Raw genomic sequence first — 18,781 nt, 5'->3', positions numbered from 1 at the left:
GAAATCCTTTGTCTGTGAACTCACCAGAATGAGACTGGCCTATCTCTACATTACAGTAACTAATATCTCTAAAGTAACTATTTTATATCACATTCGTCATTCCCTCCTTTTATCATTCCATGATAACCGAACTATCCAATCCATAGCTACGGTCCCTCATCTAAAAAGACCTGTCACTGCATTTCCAATTCCTGGCGTAGCCCCCCTTCATCTGCTGCACCCTCATGGATTTTGACAGCTAAGATTTCAGGGGCGTTGATCTGTTCCAGTGTAACCCGCATTCTACCCATCACACATTTAAGGATGGCTGAGCCCACAAAGATGCAGCCAATAGCCACTGCTAATTACATGGCCATATTTATCAACCAGTCCTTCCAACCGCCAAATCCCCAGTTACCCCAAGCGCCAGGATCCCGCATTCCGTCCAGGTGATCCCGTATGTGATCCATAAATTTAGTGATATTAGCGGTCAAGTCCTGAACTCCCATGATACACTTGCCCTGCACTATGGCGCATACCCCACCCTCACGGGGCAGAAGATAGTCAAGAGCATACCGGTTCTGCATTGCAAACAACCGTAGCTGAGACAATTCCTTGGTTATTGCCCCGAGGGCTCCCAAGGTTTCATTTCCCAAGATGGTAAGGCCACAAATAAAATAATTCCTATTGCTGACAGCCAAGGTACCCCCCAGTAGCCCAGTTTATCCAGCTTCGAAACGCCCATTCAGGCCGCCTAGCAATGCGGAAAGCCCTCGTCCCAACAGTGATATGAGAGACATTCCCCCAGCCACAAAGGAGCTGGAGGCCGGTGTTCAATGGAACGCAAGTGGTGTTGTAACAAACGCATTGGCCAGACGCCTCGGTGATATAGCACCTCCTGTCCGTACAGGTGGGGAACAGATATGTTATATTCGTTTCCACCTCTATCAGCAAACAGCCGTATCCTTCACTGCTGAAACAATTCTCGTACGACCGGGAATCCCTATTGGGAGTGAAGTGGCTAGGTATATATGCCCTCCACCGTTGCAGCCTATCATACTGTGAATGGGAATTATCCCGAGGAAGGGGAAGGCAAATAGCCGGTGGTGCTGAACCCGGATCGTAAGGAAGAGTGACTTGCTCGGGCGGTGGCTCGGAACGCTGACAATGAACCACCGTTTGGGGAGTGCCCCAAAGCGGTGAAACAGAAAATAACCTAGACACCGCTGCGGGGTCCGGGTAGCAGACAACCCGTCCGTGGCCATACAAGCGGTGGTAAATCTGGTAGAAGTGATTCATACTACCCATGTTTTCCTCAGTTTGGCCTTTAACTAACTTAAGTGTATCTCCCGGTAAACTACGTTCTAGCTGTACTTCCCTTCTCACACACCCCGTTCTCTCTCTAGTCCCTCTCTCTCTCTCATAGCTTCTTCCTACGCTCTCCTGACGGTCTGATGTTACCTTTATTGCACCAATCTTAACACATCCAAAATCAAATTTACATGTACTCCAAAAACAAGGCAATGTCCATATAATGTTCCCTTCCCATCGCCGGGACCGGTGCAATTGCTTCATGACTCCTGCATTCTCCTTAACTTTGACGACCTTCCATGAGTCGATACCATGTCCTCGTATATGGGGGCAGCGAAGAACATCACCTTTGCATAGGTGATGTATCCTTGTAGATTGGTTGGGGTTACAAATATAGATAATATTCCCCTTTTCCATGTCCATCGCCAATAACACTCCAAGCGAGGTGAGGCCAAATATCACACAGATGGTGCGTAGCCAACCCATCATGCTCCACACCTGTAAAATAGCACTGGAGAAGGGAGGCAGGTTAATCTGTCCAAGAAAATGAGGCCTGTTATCAGAACTCAACTGAGCTGGTCTACTGTACCGGGGAATGATTTCCCGCATCAAAACTTTAACCACAGTAGCAGCTTTATTATCGGTAGTCGGATACGCCTCAACCCATCTGCTGAACCCATCCACAATGACCAAAACATATTTATAACATTGACACCTTTCCAACTCAATGTAATCCATTTGGAGCGTCTCAAAGGGACCACTGGGCAACGGGGTTTGCCCCATCCCACAAGGGATACCTTTTCCGGTGTTAAATTGCTGACAAATCAAACACCGATTACTGATACTCTGGGCCAACGCCTGCATTTTAGGGTGCCACCAAGTGTCCAGCAACAAATCACTAGTCCCCCGAGCCCCACAATGAGTTGCAAAGTGTACACATTCGATGACCCATAAAGCCAGTACATCAGACATACAAGTCTGATGTGCTGGCGTGGTCCATAAAGAGGAAACAGAATCATATGTACAACCTAACCGTTTCCACATTTGATTATCACTCTCAGGAGCGTCCTCCTGTAACCTTATGACGTCTTGGATGGTTGGCATTGACTTGTCAGAAGCAGACATATTTATAGTAGATCGTTTAGTCTGACTTAACATTTTAGGCATCATCACTTGCTGAATTTGCGCGGCTGTCCGCGCTGCACAATCTGCTTGTTCATTACCAATGTCAACTGGGGTCTTACCATTTGTGTAGGCAGCGCATTTAGTAAATGAAATCTGCGCGGGCATAAGAAGGGCCTGCAGTAAGTCATTAACTAAACCCCGGTGGGATATTTGACCACACATAATCATGTCAGGTTGTTCTGACGAAATGTCACTCAAATCGTCCCTTATTGTGGTAGTTTCCTGAATCAAGGCTAAACAGTCGTGGCCAGGTGCATCTTCATGGACAGGGGGACCACTAAGAAAACAGGCTGTATTGATAGTGGTACAGTGTTTAAATGTCAGACGTGGATTGTTCAAAAGGTATATCTCATACCTATTCTGACGAGCTGCGGTAAGATGCTGAGTCTGCAGTTGCCTCAGTAGTGCGATGACCGAGTGGGAGCTATACACCGTAATATCCTGTTGGAGGGTGAGAGCATGTAACGGCTATGCGATGGCATTGATTGAATGTAAATCCTGTACTAATCGGTACTGGTCTGGTTTGGCTGGTTTAGGCACAGCAAGTATGGGGTGTTACATTCTGATTGGCAAGGGACCAAAATACCCTGTTGCAACAGCTCTTGAATTAATTTGTCTATAGACGGAGCAGCTTGGGATTTCAGGGGGTATTGCCGAATGGAAGGTAGCTTTACATGATCCTTAATCGTTACCTTTATAGGTGTAACATTTGTCTTTCCCACTTGTGATGGGTATTTCGCCCAGACCTGTGGATTGACATATTCCAAAACATCATGTCCCCAGTGATGCTGCAGTCGAGTGTTAATTGTTTCAGGGACCTCAAAATATTTTATGGCAGTGCCGTCCGGCATGACTTGAAGTGCGTACTCTGTTGGATCCGAATGATCCACTGCCCTGCTTACCATTTGCCCCAGATCCCTGGCATGGTACTGGTCGTGGACCTGACGTGTAATATGAGGGCTTACCGAAGCTGACTGTGGCCATAAATGTGGTGGTATTGTAACAAAATCGGCTGTACCTTCTTTTCCCGTGACTGTGGCTGTACCTTTGACTGGCTATTCGGTCCCAATTAATGGCTGGTATTTGTCCTCCAACTCCCTGTTTTGTCCGGTTCTGTCATAGGCCAGGGTAACGTGATGCAGTGAATGTTCAATGTCTAACGTCCACCACTGGGGGTGATAGAAATATAGCACTGTTGTCTCATCCTCCATGATTGGACCGTTACCCCTTCGTCTCCGTACTCTAGCTGTAGCTGGAAGATACACAGTAAATCTCGGGCCAACAAATTACAGTCCAATCCAGTAGTCACTACAAACTGATGATCTGCAGACTTATTCTCGTAAGTGACTGTCACAGGTTCAGAAATAGGATACTCACACACCTGTCCTTAGAACCCCGACAATTGCTGCGTGTGGTCGGATAATGGTAGTCGAAGTTCTGATTGCACAGAAGACATGGCTGCTCCAGTGTCGTTTACAAATGAGTGATGTTAATCTCCTATCTGCAGAGAGATAATAGGTTCCCTGTCCGATTGGAGAGTCCTTATGACTAAATTAGCTAGTCAATCCTGTGTTGGGAAAGGGTTTGCCTGGGAGAAGTCAGTGTATCTCGTCTGTCCTCCCTTGGTGGGTACCCCCTCCTTTGGGTCGGATAATCTCCTTCTGCTGCCTGTCTTTTAAAGGGGCATTCCTGTTGCCAGTGATCTGCACGGCCGCAATTAAAACATGCATTGCTCCCTCTATATCTGCCCCGTCCTCTTCTCCCAGTAGACCACTGGCCCCTCAGAGGGGGCGGCGGTTGTAAAGCTGTTGGTGCATACGGTGGGCCATAAAAAGGAGCTGAGGGTCCCTTTGGGTGGGTTTGATATCCTCCCCCTCGCTGATCCACCCACCCAAAGTCACAATATTGGGGCTCCTGCTGGTAAACTACCATTTCTGCCGCTTGTTAGGGTCGCAGATCATCCTTTTTCATTACATACTCAGTCTTAACCTTTGTAACTGAGCCTCCTTCCTGGCCTACACCCTCCTTCCAATAAAATCTGACTGCCCTTGCCATCTGGGAAGGGTCGTTCTCTGTCCAATTCATGTTATTACATTTCACAGCAGTAGCCACGGAAGGTGGTAGGCAATGCATTAACATAGCACAATATTGAGGGGAATTCTGACCATTTTGATATGGCAAGTCGCCTGACTGCCCACGGTAGATTTCATTAAAACGTTCCAGAAATTCCTCTGGCTCTTCAATCTTCTTAGGTTTTAGGTCTAAGATAGCAGAAATATTTATGGGCTATTGAAATATGCTATTCAACGCATTCAGGATTTGTGTCCGTCTATCGTCGTCTAACGCATGGGCTTGCTGAAGTGTGGCGTGGCTAGCATAATTCAGGTGATTGGTATCTTCCTAATCGGCAACTGTCTCCGCGTCTCACCAGGGGGCACTCTAGCTATTTCCTCTGGTTCTTCCAAGACTTTGGCGTCCCTCCCTGTCACCAGAGGGAGTTCTTTCTCTTCAAAATCAGCTGTTGCAGCTCCCTTTGTTCTGAAATTTGCGGTTTCCCCTTGGTTTGGAGGGATTTAGGTGGTATGCTTAATTGTTTCTGGTTAGAATCAAGCCCTTCTCTCGCTGTCCGAGATCTGATCCTAGAGCTAACTGGGCCAGCGGAACAGAGCTCCTCTTTCTCTACTGATCGTGAAGATGGTAAATCAGGACCCACGCTATCAACGAAAAAGGGCTGGAGATACTGGCATGATTGGAATCTGGGGAGCAGTGACTGGATATAAATTATTATACTCTGGTGGTTCTGGAATTAGTGCAGACAATGCTACAGGTGCAGTCGGAACTTTTAGTGACATTTCTAAATTATTGAATTAATCATTTTCTGTCAATTCAAGGCCAGCCATTGAACTACGTAGCTCATCTTTTGTTTGACCCGAGACTTTCCTGTCTCTACTTGCGTGTTTTTTTTTTTTTCTTGGCAAAACGATTGAAAAGGTTCTAACAGTGTTCTTTTAAAACTTAAAAATGTTTGAAAATTCAAATTGAATTACTGCAACTTGCAAGCTTAGCTCTGATCTCAACTCAGAACTAAATTTACGATTTGCTTAACACAAACTTGTATAACATTTACAACTTAATTAATTCTTTATCTTAACAATTTTTCTTTTAACAAGTTTTTCGTACATTCACAAAAATGTTGACAAAGTCAACTATCATCTCCAGATTTACACTTTTTAAAAATGGTGTCAGTGATCTTCTTTAAGTTTCTATTAATTCACAAATAAAATGAGATAAACATTATTTCAAGTAAGTAAAACTTAAGATTCTGGCAATTTCAATCAATTGCTTTCGAAAATAATAACTTTTATCAAAGAGGTGGAGAAACCCACTGGTTTCCTTTAATTAATTCAAAACGTAACTTTGCTGGAGTTCACTGACTCAAAGGAATGGTATCCGATTACACTACAGGCTGCTGCTGTTATCTCAAGGCCTGAGTGAGAAGCACTGTCTGTCTTTAACTTTGGCTGCTGCTGTTAACCCTTTGAGAGACTTCTGCTTCAACCAATATGCAGCACTCAGCTGTATGGATGTTCTTGTCTTGAAATTCATCCAAGCAATTCCCCACAATTTCAACTAGTCCTCAGAACTGCGTTTTTCGCCACTACAGTCCAAGGGTACAATTAATTTTTTTAGCTTAATCAACTATAGATTTAAAACACTCACACATGGAATTGAATCATCTTCAGATTTAAAAACACTCATTGAACTGAACCCTCATCCTGAGGTCACATCAGCCATAAAAACACCTATACTTGACTGAACCTCCATCTACTGAAGTCACATCAGCCACAAAAACACTTATACTTGACTGAACCTCCATCTACTGAAGTCACATCAGCCATAAAAACACTTATACTTGACTGAACCTCCATCTACTGAAGTCACATCAGCCATTAAAACACTTATACTTGGAATTGAATCATCTTTTAGATGTCCCATCAACCCAAAACCTAACCCAAGCCGAATCAACAATATGTAATCCCATCAATTAAATTTCTAATCCCCAGACTGACCTTTGATTTCGTCGAGACGATCTTTCCGTACCAACCGCGAGTGACCAGACTAATCAGACGATAAGAAGAGGGGAAAAATCAATGCGCGGTCATTTTCAGCTGTACATTGTGGGCCCTTTTTCCCCATCCTCCTGTTCATAATCAGTCTAATTCTGATTTCGCAGTTGGTCAGAACCGTCTTGAGAAATCCCGGGTTTTCGGCACCAATTGTGAAATCCCAAGTTTCTTTACCCGTCAGTCTGGCCTCAATAAAAGTCGAGATGGATTTGCAGGTACAGCATTAGTTACTTTATTTAGCTTGCAAGCTTGATTCATTTCACAGAAGCATAGGACACATCCAGTCTCCTACACCCCGGAAAGCGAATGAACAAAGAGACAAAGGGATCTCTGCAAATCAATTCAAATGGTAACAAGTTTCACATACACGATTCCCATAGGTCATCCTATACCCCTCCTGACCTAGTCAGACATTCTGATTGGCTCACTTCCAATCCCTTCCTCTGGCACCTATTACCCAGCATCCTTTTCTCCTCCTATGGTGGACACACCTCCTCCTTGCTTTGACATGCGGTCTGAAATCCTTTGTCTGTGAACTCACCAGAATGAGACTGGCCTATCTCTACATTACAGTAACTAATATCTCTAAAGTAACTATTTTATATCACATTCGTCAAGAAGACTAAGGAAATTTGGCATGTCAGCTACGATTCTCACCGACCTTTAGACGCACCATATAAAACATTCTTTCAGATTGTATCACAGCTTGGTATGGTGCCAGCTCTGCCCAATATTGCAGGAAACTACAAAAGGTCATGAAAGTAGGCCAGTCCATCCTACAAACCAACTTCCCATCCATGGCCTCTGCCTTGGAAAGGCAGCCAGCATGATTAAGGACCCCACACACCCCGGACATACTCTTCCACCTGCTTCTGTCAGGAAAAAGGTATAAAGTTTGAAGTCACGTACCAACTGACTCTAGAACAGCTCCTTCTCTGCTGCCATCAGGCTTTTAAATGGACTTACCTCGTATTACATTGATCTTTTCTCTACACCCTCGCTCTAACTGGAATATTACATTCTGCAGTCTCTCCTTCCTTCCCTATGTACGGTGTGTGTTGTCTGTATAGCATGCAAGAAGCAATACTTTTCACTGTATACTAACATGTGACAATAATAAATCAAATCAAAGTGACCAGCCACGGGATTTCACTATTCGACTGCTTGCTCAATTAGGAGTATAAATTTGCATGGCGAGGGATACTGAATTACTTCGTAGCGATTTACCTTCAGCAGAGGGAATCTCGCCCAATGTTTATTATCAGGGGAAATCTGCCCAGTATGTCTTTGGGAAATGTTAATTTTTGACACTTTCTTTGGTTCGTTTTCTGGCACTTTTGAATTCTAGTGAAGAGTAACAGTAGATTTTAAAGTAAGATATCTTACAAAATATTATGGTCAATGACAAGTCCCGAAAAGGTGAGTCAAAAGTAGTTTATTCCATACTTACAGCTAGGAAATAAAGCAACTAAACAACAGTCCAAGTCCCAGCCGGGACCATCCTGTGATGTCGGCTCCTTTCTGGACTGGGTTTTATCTCGGGGAATTGACAAGTCCGCTTTTGGGCCTCCCCATCAGCAGGGGAGCTGGTACTTCATGAGCCCGAAGGGGAGATCAATTGGGTCGTCCCTGTGGTCTTGTGGTCTTGTGCGGGGTTGTAACAGATAATAAAGCAAAGCAGCTATTACATGTTTCATTTGGGATGTTTTGCACAAGCACAAGGTTTGCACATTATTGGATGCCTAGGTCAATGCATGTACCACAGTTGAATGACATAATAGAACATAGAACAGGGCAGCACAGAACAGGCCCTTCGGCCCTCGATGTTGTGCCGAGCATTGTCCGAAACCAAGATCAAGCTATCCCACTCCCTGTCATTCTGGTGTGCTCCATGTGCCTATTCAATAACCGCTTGAAAGTTCCTAAAGTGTCCGACTCCACTATCACAGCAGGCAGTCCATTCCACACCCTAACCACTCTCTGAGTAAAGAACCTACCTCGGACATCCCTCCTATATCTTCCATCCTGAACCTTATAGTTTTGCCCCCTTGTAACAGCTACAACCACCCGAGGAAATAGTCTCTGAACATCCACTCTATCTATCCCCCTCATTTTCTTATAAACCTCTATTAAGTCGCCTCTCATCCTCCTCCGCTCCAAAGAGAAAAGCCCTAGCTCCCTCGACCTTTCCTCATAAGACCTATCCTCCAAACTAGGCAGCATCCTGGTAAATCTCCTTTGCACCCTTCCCAATGCTTCCACATCCTTCCTATAGTGAGGTGACCAGAACTGCACACAATAATCCAAATGTGGTCTCATGTACAGTTACAACATAACCCCACGGCTCTTAAACTCAAGCCCCCTGTTAATCAACGCTAACACACTATAGGCCTTCTTCACGGCTCTATCCACTTGTGTGGCAACCTTCAGAGATCTGTGGACACCCCAAGATCTCTCTGTTTCTCCACATTCCTCAGAACCCTGCCGTTGACCCTGTAATCCGCATTCAAATTTTTCCTATCAAAATGAATCACCTCGCACTTATCAGGGTTAAACTCCATCTGCCATTTTCCGGCACAGCTCTGCATCCTATCAATGTCTCTTTGCAGCCTTCAACAGCTCTCCACCTCATCCACTACTCCACCAATCTTGTGTCATCAGCAAATTTACTGACCCACCCTTCTGCTCCCTCCTCCAAGTCATTGATAAAAATCACAAATAGCAGAGGACCCAGCACTGATCCCTGTGGTACACCGCTGGTAACTGGTCTCCAGTCTGAAAATTTTCCGTCAACCACCTTCTATGTGATAGCCAGTTACTTTATCCAATTGGCCAAATTTCCCTCTATCCCACACCTCCTTACTTTCTTCATGAGCCGACCATGGGGAACCTTATTGTTATACCGTCAATTCACTGCGAGACTGTGAGAACGAGTGAACATAAGGCTTTATTATCCAGGAACTCGCCTGCTAGTGTCTGCTGTACAAATGAGTGCCACCCACAGGTGGCTGGTCTATATATTGCCCCCGGGGAGGGCGGAGCCTACCGGGGTTCCAGTACAGTACCTGGAAGTAGACCGTATTATCATTTCCGGGTCATAGGTCACAGCACTATACAGACAGTTCATGCTTAGGTCAATACATTCAGCACATTTATCAAATGCCCTACTCAAATCCATGTATACGACATCAACTGCTCTACCTTCATCTACACACTTAGTTACCTCCTCAAAGAATTCAATCAAATTTGTGAGGCAAGACTTACCCTTCACGAATCCGTGTTGACTATCCCGGATTAAGCTGCATCTTTCCAAATGGTCATAAATCCTATCTTTCAGGACCTTTTCCATTAACTTGCCAACCACCAAAGTAAGACTAACCGGCCTATAATTACCAGGGTCATTCTTAGTCCCTTTCTTGAACAGAGGAACAACATTCGCCACTCTCCAGTCCTTTGGCACTATCCCCGTGGACAGTGAGGTTCTAAAGATCAAAGCCAAAGGCTCTGCAATCTCATCCCTTGCCTCCCAAAGAATCCTAGGATATATCCCATCTGGCCATGGGGACTTGTCGCCCCTAAGGTTTTTCAAAATTGCTAATACATCCTTCCTCAGAACATCTACCTCCTCCAGCCTGTATCACACTCTCATCCTCAAAAACATGCCCCTCTCCTGGTGAACACTGAAGAAAAGTATTCATTCAAAGCCTTTCCTATCTCTTCTGACTCCATGCACAAGTTCCCACTACTGTCCTTGACCGGCCCTAACCTCACCCTGGTCATTCTTTTATTTCTCACATAAGAGTAAAAAGCCTTGGGGTTTTCCTTGATCCGACCCGCCAAGGACTTCTCATGCCCCCTCCTAGCACTCCTAAGCCCTTTTTTTTCGCTCATTCCTTCCTACCTTGTAACCCTCAAGTGACCCAACTGAACATTGTTTTCACATCCTTACATACGCTTCCTTTTTCCCCTTGACAAGACATTCAACCTCTTTTGTGAACCATGGTTCCCTCACACAGCCTTTTCCTCCCTGCCTGACAGGGACATACCGATCAAGGACACGCAGTATTTGTTCCTTGAACAAGCTCCACTTTTCATTTGTGCCTTTCCCTAACAGTTTCTGTTCCCATCTTATGCTCCCTAATTCTTGCCTAATCGCATCATAATTACCCCTCCCCCAATTATAAACCTTGCCCTGCCGTATGGCCCTCTCCCTCTCCATTGCGATAGTGAAAGACACTGATTTGTGGTCACTATCTCCAAAGTGCTCTCACACAAACAAATCTAACACTTGGCCCGGTTCATTACCCAGTACCAAATCCAATGTGGCCCCACCTCTTGTCGGCCTATCCACATATTGTGTCAGGAAACCCACCTGCACACACTGTATAAAAACTGCCCCATCGAACTTTTCGACCTATAGAGGTTCCAATCAATATTTGGAAAGTTAAAGTCACCCATGACAACTACCCTGAGACCTCCACACCTATCCATAATCTGTTTTGCAATTTCTTCCTCCACTTCTCTATTACTATTTGGGGGCCTATAGAAAACTCCTAACAATGTGACCGCTCCTTTCCTATTTCTAATTTCAGCCCATATTACCTCAGTAGGCAGATCCCCCTCGAACTGCCTTCTGCAGTCGTTAAACTATCCTTGATTGACAATGCAACTCCTCCACCTCTTTTACCACGTCCCCTACTCTTACTGAAACATCTATACCCCGGAACTTCCAACAACCATTCCTGTCCCTGTTCTAACCATGTCTCCATAATGCCCACAACTTCGTAGTCCCAGGTACCAATCCACGCTCCATGTTCACCTATCTTATTCCGGATGCTCCTTGCATTGAAGTAGACACACTTCAACTCATCTTCCTGTCTGCCGGTACACTCCTGCGACCCTCCTCAGTACCTCACTGTAATATGGTCTTCTTTGCATCAGCTGAAATGCCGATCTTAAAAATTTCTTGTGGAAGTTATTTGAATATAAACTGCAGAAAATACAAGTATCAGTTAAGGGACTTGATGTAACATAGTTAATGGTGGACTGAGAAAACTTTCATATACCACTGTGAAATCGTAGAAGCCATAGAATCCCTACAGTGCAGAAGGAAGCCATTCAGCCCATCGAATCTGCACCGATCCTCTGAAAGAGCACCATACCTTGGCCCACCCACCCACTCTATCCCCATAACCCCACATTACCTGTACATTCCTGGACACTAAGGGGAATATTAGCATGACCAATCCACCTAACCTGTACATCTTTCAACTGTGGGAAGAAACCGGAGCACCCGGAGGAAATCCACACAGACATGGGGAGAAAGCGGAAACTCTACACGGACAATCACCCAAGGCCAGAATTGAACCTGGGTCCCTGGTGCTGTGAGGCAGCAGTGCTAACCACTGCACCACCATATGGAATAAATGTTGTATTTAGACTACATTGTTTGCTAACTGTAATTTCAATTGCAATTTTATACTGAATATGAATTCTACTGCTTGCCACATTGATTAAATTCTTGCTGGAAAATTAGTGGCAGTCATGACAAATGGGGTCATTGATGCACAAATTGGGCAGCAAATTCAGAAGAGAAAGAGACATGGCATTAGTTATGATTTGATAGTTATGATTTGATCTGACTTGCTTGCCAATTTACATTGCTTCACATGGAGCCTTGCACCAATGAGATCGCACCTTCAACGTGTCCTTTATTTTTAAGAACCTGCTGGATTTGAATACTGATTGCACATTACCTTATGGCAGAAAATTTGGGCTTGTACTTATCTATTTAAGAACCCTTTCAACAATTTGATAATGTTTAAGACAATATCAGTCAGACTCTGGCCCAGCAAGGCAACAATATAAATTATTTAGTCTCATTCCTGCATGTAGTCAATTCTTCTTAAAGAGTTTTTAAAATTTCAAATTTAAAACTGTTTTTCTAAATTTTCCTTTCTCTCATTTTAGTTAATAGAACTTTATTCATGCAATCTTTATTTCCCTTTATTTCTTTCTCTTTCTGTACCTGTTTGATTCATCATCCTTCTCCATCATTCCTTTGTTAATTTCTCAATCCATAGACCCTATTGGTTCTGGAAATACATTGTTGCTCCCGCCATCCATTGAGGTCTCAGGTGCCCTATTGCCCTCACCTTTGCTGTTGCAGGAAAGGTCTATAGGCACACACCAGAAATTATCGCCCTCCAGCAAGATTTGTGCCTTTGCCTTGTGTCATTCTTCAAGTTTCTAATCATACCTGGATCACATCACAATATGATTGAGATTTTCTTGTGTCACTCATATCGTTGATTTGACATGATGCGGGGAAGGTGTAAATGTGGGTGGGGGCCTCCCTGATGGATTCATAAGTTGTTTGAGTCTCTGTTGGGTGTTGATTCTCCAAAGGCATACCACCCTGGGATTGGGGGCATGCAGCTCCTGACTCAAAAAGCCCAGGGTGAGCCTTTCCCACACGGCGGCATTAAGCAGCAAAACAGCACACCGCTACAATCTTTGCATTGGAATACCTTCATTCCCTTTTCCACACTCCGAACCTGTACAGGGACACAAAGGCATGGGTACATTTTTGGAGAATCCAGCCCACTGTGTTTGTGTGTGTGCGACTAAAATGGATGATGGTCAAGATAGTGTTAAACTGCTGGGTGGACCTCTCTAGGTAACTCACTTCCTGCGGTGTTGATAAAGGAAAATTCAGTTCTTAAACCCCCCCCCCACCCAGTACAATTTATCTAAGCAATTGCTGCACTAAATTTCCCTCCAACATTGGGGTAATTACACATTGTCGGGGGGGCATTGTGTCACAGGGCCCACCTCATTGCTAGCCAGTGTGCGCACACAACTTGCATGGCCACACATGTCTCCAGGTTCAGCATTTGTGCAGTCGTGATTGCTGCAGCATTCTACAGTGCTGGTGGAATCCGGCGAGCAGCCAGGCCACATGGGGAGTGTAAATTTCATGCTCGTTTTTGTCCTTGAATGCTGGCAACCTGAGAAATGCTGTCAGTGTTAATGCAGATTATGGACATTCAGTTCTCGTGACAATCACATAAACTGGTTCACAGAGACAGGATGACTCACGATGATTATTGTAATTGATATGAACGGCAGCCTACAAATAGCGAAAGGGCTGTGTAATCTTCACTGGGGTAATATCTCATGCAGATTTTCAGGTGAAGGTGAAGCCAGCATTTGGGTATGGATGTGAGCACAGACAGATTCATTTCTATGTATTCAGATGAATGTGAAGCTCTGGATTGAAACATAGTAATTGAAATTGACATGAGTGATTGCTAAGTGGTGGCTGGCAGTGGACAGTGGTTTCAATGTAGAACCAGGAAGAAGCTCTTGAATTGCTCTGCACAGGCATCACAGCCAGCACAGGTTTCTGGAGTGTTCTGATAAAACCTCAGATCACCAACCAATTTCATGTTACTTAGAATTGCTTTGCGGGAGTTATATCTGTTCTGTTAACTACTGCAGTTTAGATTGAAAACTAATGAGGCGTCTGGACTGATATCATCTTGATTTATAGCCTAGGTTTGACTGGGAGGACAACAAAGAGAAATTTGAAAAACGACATTTATTCTTTCATGTGATGTGGCCATTGCATTAAGGCCAATATCCGTCCTTGATCTGAGTTAGTCACAAGATCATTCCAGAGGGAGGGCATCAACAACATTGCTGTGGGTCTGAAGCCACATGTAGACGAGGTAAGAGTAACTGATTTCCTTCCCTAAAGAGTATTAATGATAGTTTCATGGTCACTATTACGAAGATTGGCTTTCAATTTCCAATTTGATGACTTGAATTTCATTTCCACCAGCTGCTGTGGGGGGATTTGAACCTGTGTCTCCAGAGGATTAGTCAAGGCTTCTGGATTACTCATTGACTGGCGTTACCACTGTGCCACGGTCTCACCTGATGCTATCGTGCCTCATTTCTGTAATCTGAAAATTGTTCTCAGATTTTCATCTCTGACTCTCTTAAGTTTTGACAGTGCGTCTGATGGCAGTATCTTCAGAACTTTCTGCATTGTCATGTGAGAGTACCTTTAAGAAATGGGTGCTTAAGAAATGTAATTTTAAGAAATGAATGTTTATCAGTGATGTCAGAGTGTGGGTGGAGCTGTCCTTTCGTTTTAGGCTGTTTGCTGCAGGGTGTGTTTTAGTTTTGTTTTCAGTGTTGGAGCTGAAGCCAGACCAAGCAGATGTATTGCTGTTCTCTCTGCCATCAAAAGATTATCTCTTGATCATTTGGTGAATTCAGAATTATAAATGTTCTCGGCTGTGAATGTAAACCTTACGTGCTTCTGTTAAAAGGTGTTTCTTTTGTCTTCTGGATGTTGTTTGGGAAGGTATTAAGCATTACTTAGTGTATTCTTTGGGGGTTGTATTTGAATTAATAGTTGCTAAGATGTTCACTGTATGTTTTAAAAAGGGTAACTTGAGTTCATAGAATAAACCTTGTTTTGCTTTTCCATTTCTGCTGGACCACGCCTGCAGAGTGGGCCGTGTGCTGCCCATACCACAATCTATTAAAAGTTATGGGTCAGGTGAACTCCATGATACACTTTGAGGTTCTCTAAGCCATGGCCCATAACAAATTGGGGGCTTGAGGGAGATAAAAGTCTATCCATTGGATTGGCTTAGTGAACATAAAGACAGTGAGGGGTGAGCATATTGTGGTTGCTTATCAGGTGTGGTATTCTAGTTTAAGTGGGGAGTGTGTTGTGGACAATGGCTCTTTCAGAGGCTCTGAAGTTTTTGGGGGTGGAGATGATCACACACAGTACCTTACGGACAGAGACTAAAAGCAGATTGTTAGATTTGGCAAAAACATTGCTGTTAACATTACCTGACAAAATGCGAAAAGATGAGGTAATTATGGCGGTGACTAAGCATTTAAAGTTGCTTGAGATACGGTTTGACTCATTGGAAATGGCAAAAATTCAGTTACAAATTAAACAAATGGAACATGAGAAAGAATTAAAGCAGCTTGAATACAAAAGAGAGGAAAAAGAAAGATAAAGAGAGGGGGAAAAAAAGGAGAGAGAACAAAGGAGAAAAGAAAGAATAGCCCTAACAAAACAAAAAGAAAGAGAAAGGGAGATAAACTTCAGAAAATGGCCATGAAACGTGACAGTCAGTTAAAATTGGCAGAAGTCATGGGAAATGTACAGTTGGATGATAGTGATGAGGATAGTGAGAAAGAGCATCAAAGTCAAAGGCGTGGTGGGGATCTATTTAAATATGTCCAAGCATTGCCAGGGTTTGACGAGAGGAAGTGGAAGCCTTTTTCATTTCATTTGAGAAGGTGGCTAAACAAATGAAATGGCCACAGGACATGTGAGTATTACTGATTCAAACAAAGCTGATAGATAGGGCTAGTGAAGTGTTTGCATCACTACCGGAGGAGGTATCTGGGACGTATGAGGAGGTGAGAAAATCCATCTTAGGTACATATGAACTAGTGCCTGAAGCCTACAGACAAAGGTTTAGAAATTTAAGGAAAGAATTTGGTCAAACATACGTGGGGCGCGATTCTCCACTCCCACGCCGGTTGGGAGAATTGCCTGGGCTGCCAAAATGTCCGGGGACGCCGGTCGACGCCCTCCCGCGATTCTCCCAAGCGGCGGAAACGGCCCGGTCGAGTTTCATGGGCCACAGGGCGGAGAATCGGCGGAGACACAGAAAATGGCGATTCTCCGGCACCCCCGCTATTCTGAGGCCCGGATGGGCCGAGCGGCCAAGCGAAAACGGCGGCTTCCCCCCGGCGTGGTGGTCGCTGCAGTCGTGGGCGGTGCGCGAATGCTGGGGAGGTGGCCTGTGGGGGGGCGAGGGGGGATCCTGCACCGGGCTTTACCTGGAATGTGGGGTGGCCCGCGATCGGTGCCCACCGATCGTCGGGCCGTCCTCTCTGAAGGAGGACCTCCTTCCTTCCGCGGCCCCGCAAGATCCGTCCCCCATCTTCTTGCGGTGCGGATTTAGAGAGGACAGCATCCACGCATGCGCGGGTTGGCGCCGGCCAACCCGCGCATGTGCGGATGATGCCCGTTATGCGGCGCTGGCCGCGTCATCTATGCGGCGCCGCTTTTACGCGGGCGACAAGGCCTGGCGCGTGTAGATGACGCGTGAACCTCGACGGCGTTCACGACCGCGCGGCCACTTCGGCGTGGGAGTGGAGAATCCCGCCCTTGGAGTTTGAAAGGTTGAAACAGAGTAATTTTGATAGGTGGATAAGGGCTTTGAAAATAGACCAAACGTATGAAGCTCTCAGAGAAATTATACTTTTGGAGGAGTTTAAAAATTCAATTCCTGATGTAGTGAGAACTCATGTGGAAGAACAGAGGGTTAAGACTGCGAGATTAGCAGCAGAAATGGCAGATGATTATGAATTAGTTCATAAATCATAGCTTGGTTTCCGACATCAGTTTCAGCCTGTGAGGGATAGAAACTGGGGACATGAGAAATACTCAAGTGGTACAGGAGATCTGATGGGAGATAATAAGGAGAGTGTACCTCAGATTAAAAAATAAATCCAGGAGGGTGGAAAAGAAATGAAAAGTTTCAAATATTTTCACTGTAATAAACTAGGCCATGTAAAGTCACAGTGTTGGTGGTTGAAGAAAAGCACTGGGAAGGCTGATGTGGTAAAACAGGATAAGACAGTGGGGTTTGTTAAAGTGGTAAAGGAAAGCCCAAGTGAAGCAAAGGAGGTGCAAAAGATTGTACAGCCTGATCAAGAAGTGTTTGATGAGAAGGTGCCAGATCTCTTTAAAGAATTTACTTGTGTGGGTAAAGTTTACTCATGTGTATCAGGAGGAGCAGGTAAAGAAGTCACAATTTTAAGAGGTACAGAAGCTAGTCAATCTTTAATGGTAAGAGATGAGGAGTTATGTAGTTTGGGAAGAATGTTGCCAGAAAAGGTGGTAATATGTGGAATTCAGGATGAGAGCAGTCGTGTTCCATTATATAAGGTAAGGTTGGAAAGTCCAGTGAAGAGTGGTGAAGTGGTAATAGGAGTAATAGAGAAACTATCTTGTCCAGGAATACAGTTTATCTTGGGTAATGATACAGCTGGATCGCAGGTGGGAGCGATGCCTACTGTGGTTGATAAGCCAGTGGAAAATCAGACAATTGAAATGTTGAAGGACGAATATCCTGGGATTTTTCCGGATTGTATAGTAACAAGGTTGCAAAGTCATAGGTTAAGACAAGAGGAGAAATCAGAGAGTGAAGATAAAGGTGAAGTGCAATTATCAGAAACAATTTTTGATCAGATGGTTGGAAAAGAACAGGTGGAGGATGAGGCGGATATTTTTAGTTCAGGAAAATTGGCGGAGTTACAACAAAAAGATATAGAAATAAAACAGATGTATCAGAAAGCATACACGGAAGAGGAATCTGAGTGTATACCAGAGTGTTATTACCGTAAAAGTGATGTCTTGATGAGAAAATGGCGACCTTCACATATGCAGTTGGCTGAAAAGTGGGCAGAAGTTCATCAAGTAGTATTGCCAGTAGGGTATAGAAAGGAGGTGTTGCGAGTTGCACATGAGGTACCAGTGGGAGGTCATTTGGGAATAAGGAAAACTCAAGCTAAAATACAAAAACATTTTTATTGGCCTGGACTACATAAAGATGTAGTTAAATTTTGTCAATCATGTCACACATGTCAAGTGATAGGAAAACCTCAAGCAGTGATAAAACCAGCGCCCTTAATACCCATTCCAGCATTCGAGGAACCTTTTACAAGGATGCCAATTGATTTTGTACGACCGCTTCCTAAAACAAAAAGTGGGAATCAATATCGTTTGACGATAATGGATGCGTCTACTAGGTTTCCAGAGGCCATTTCAGTACGTAATATTACAGCTAAAAAGATTGTGGAGGAGTTACTTAAATTCTTTACTAGATATGGACTACCCACAGAAGTACAATCAGATCAAAGATCGAATTTTACCTCAAGGTTATTCAAAGAAGTTATGGAGAGCTTAGGAATAAAACAATTTAAATCAACTGCATACCATCCAGAATCGCAGGGAGCATTAAAAAGGTGGCATCAGACATTAAAGACAATGTTGAGGGCTTATTGTCATGATTATCCAGAGGATTGGGATGAAGGAATTCCATTCGTACTGTTTGCAATTCGGGATG

The sequence above is a fragment of the Scyliorhinus torazame genome, chromosome 4, assembly GCF_047496885.1.
Source record: "Scyliorhinus torazame isolate Kashiwa2021f chromosome 4, sScyTor2.1, whole genome shotgun sequence".
Classification (NCBI taxonomy): Eukaryota; Metazoa; Chordata; class Chondrichthyes; order Carcharhiniformes; family Scyliorhinidae; genus Scyliorhinus; species Scyliorhinus torazame.
This window is presented reverse-complemented; position numbering follows the sequence as displayed.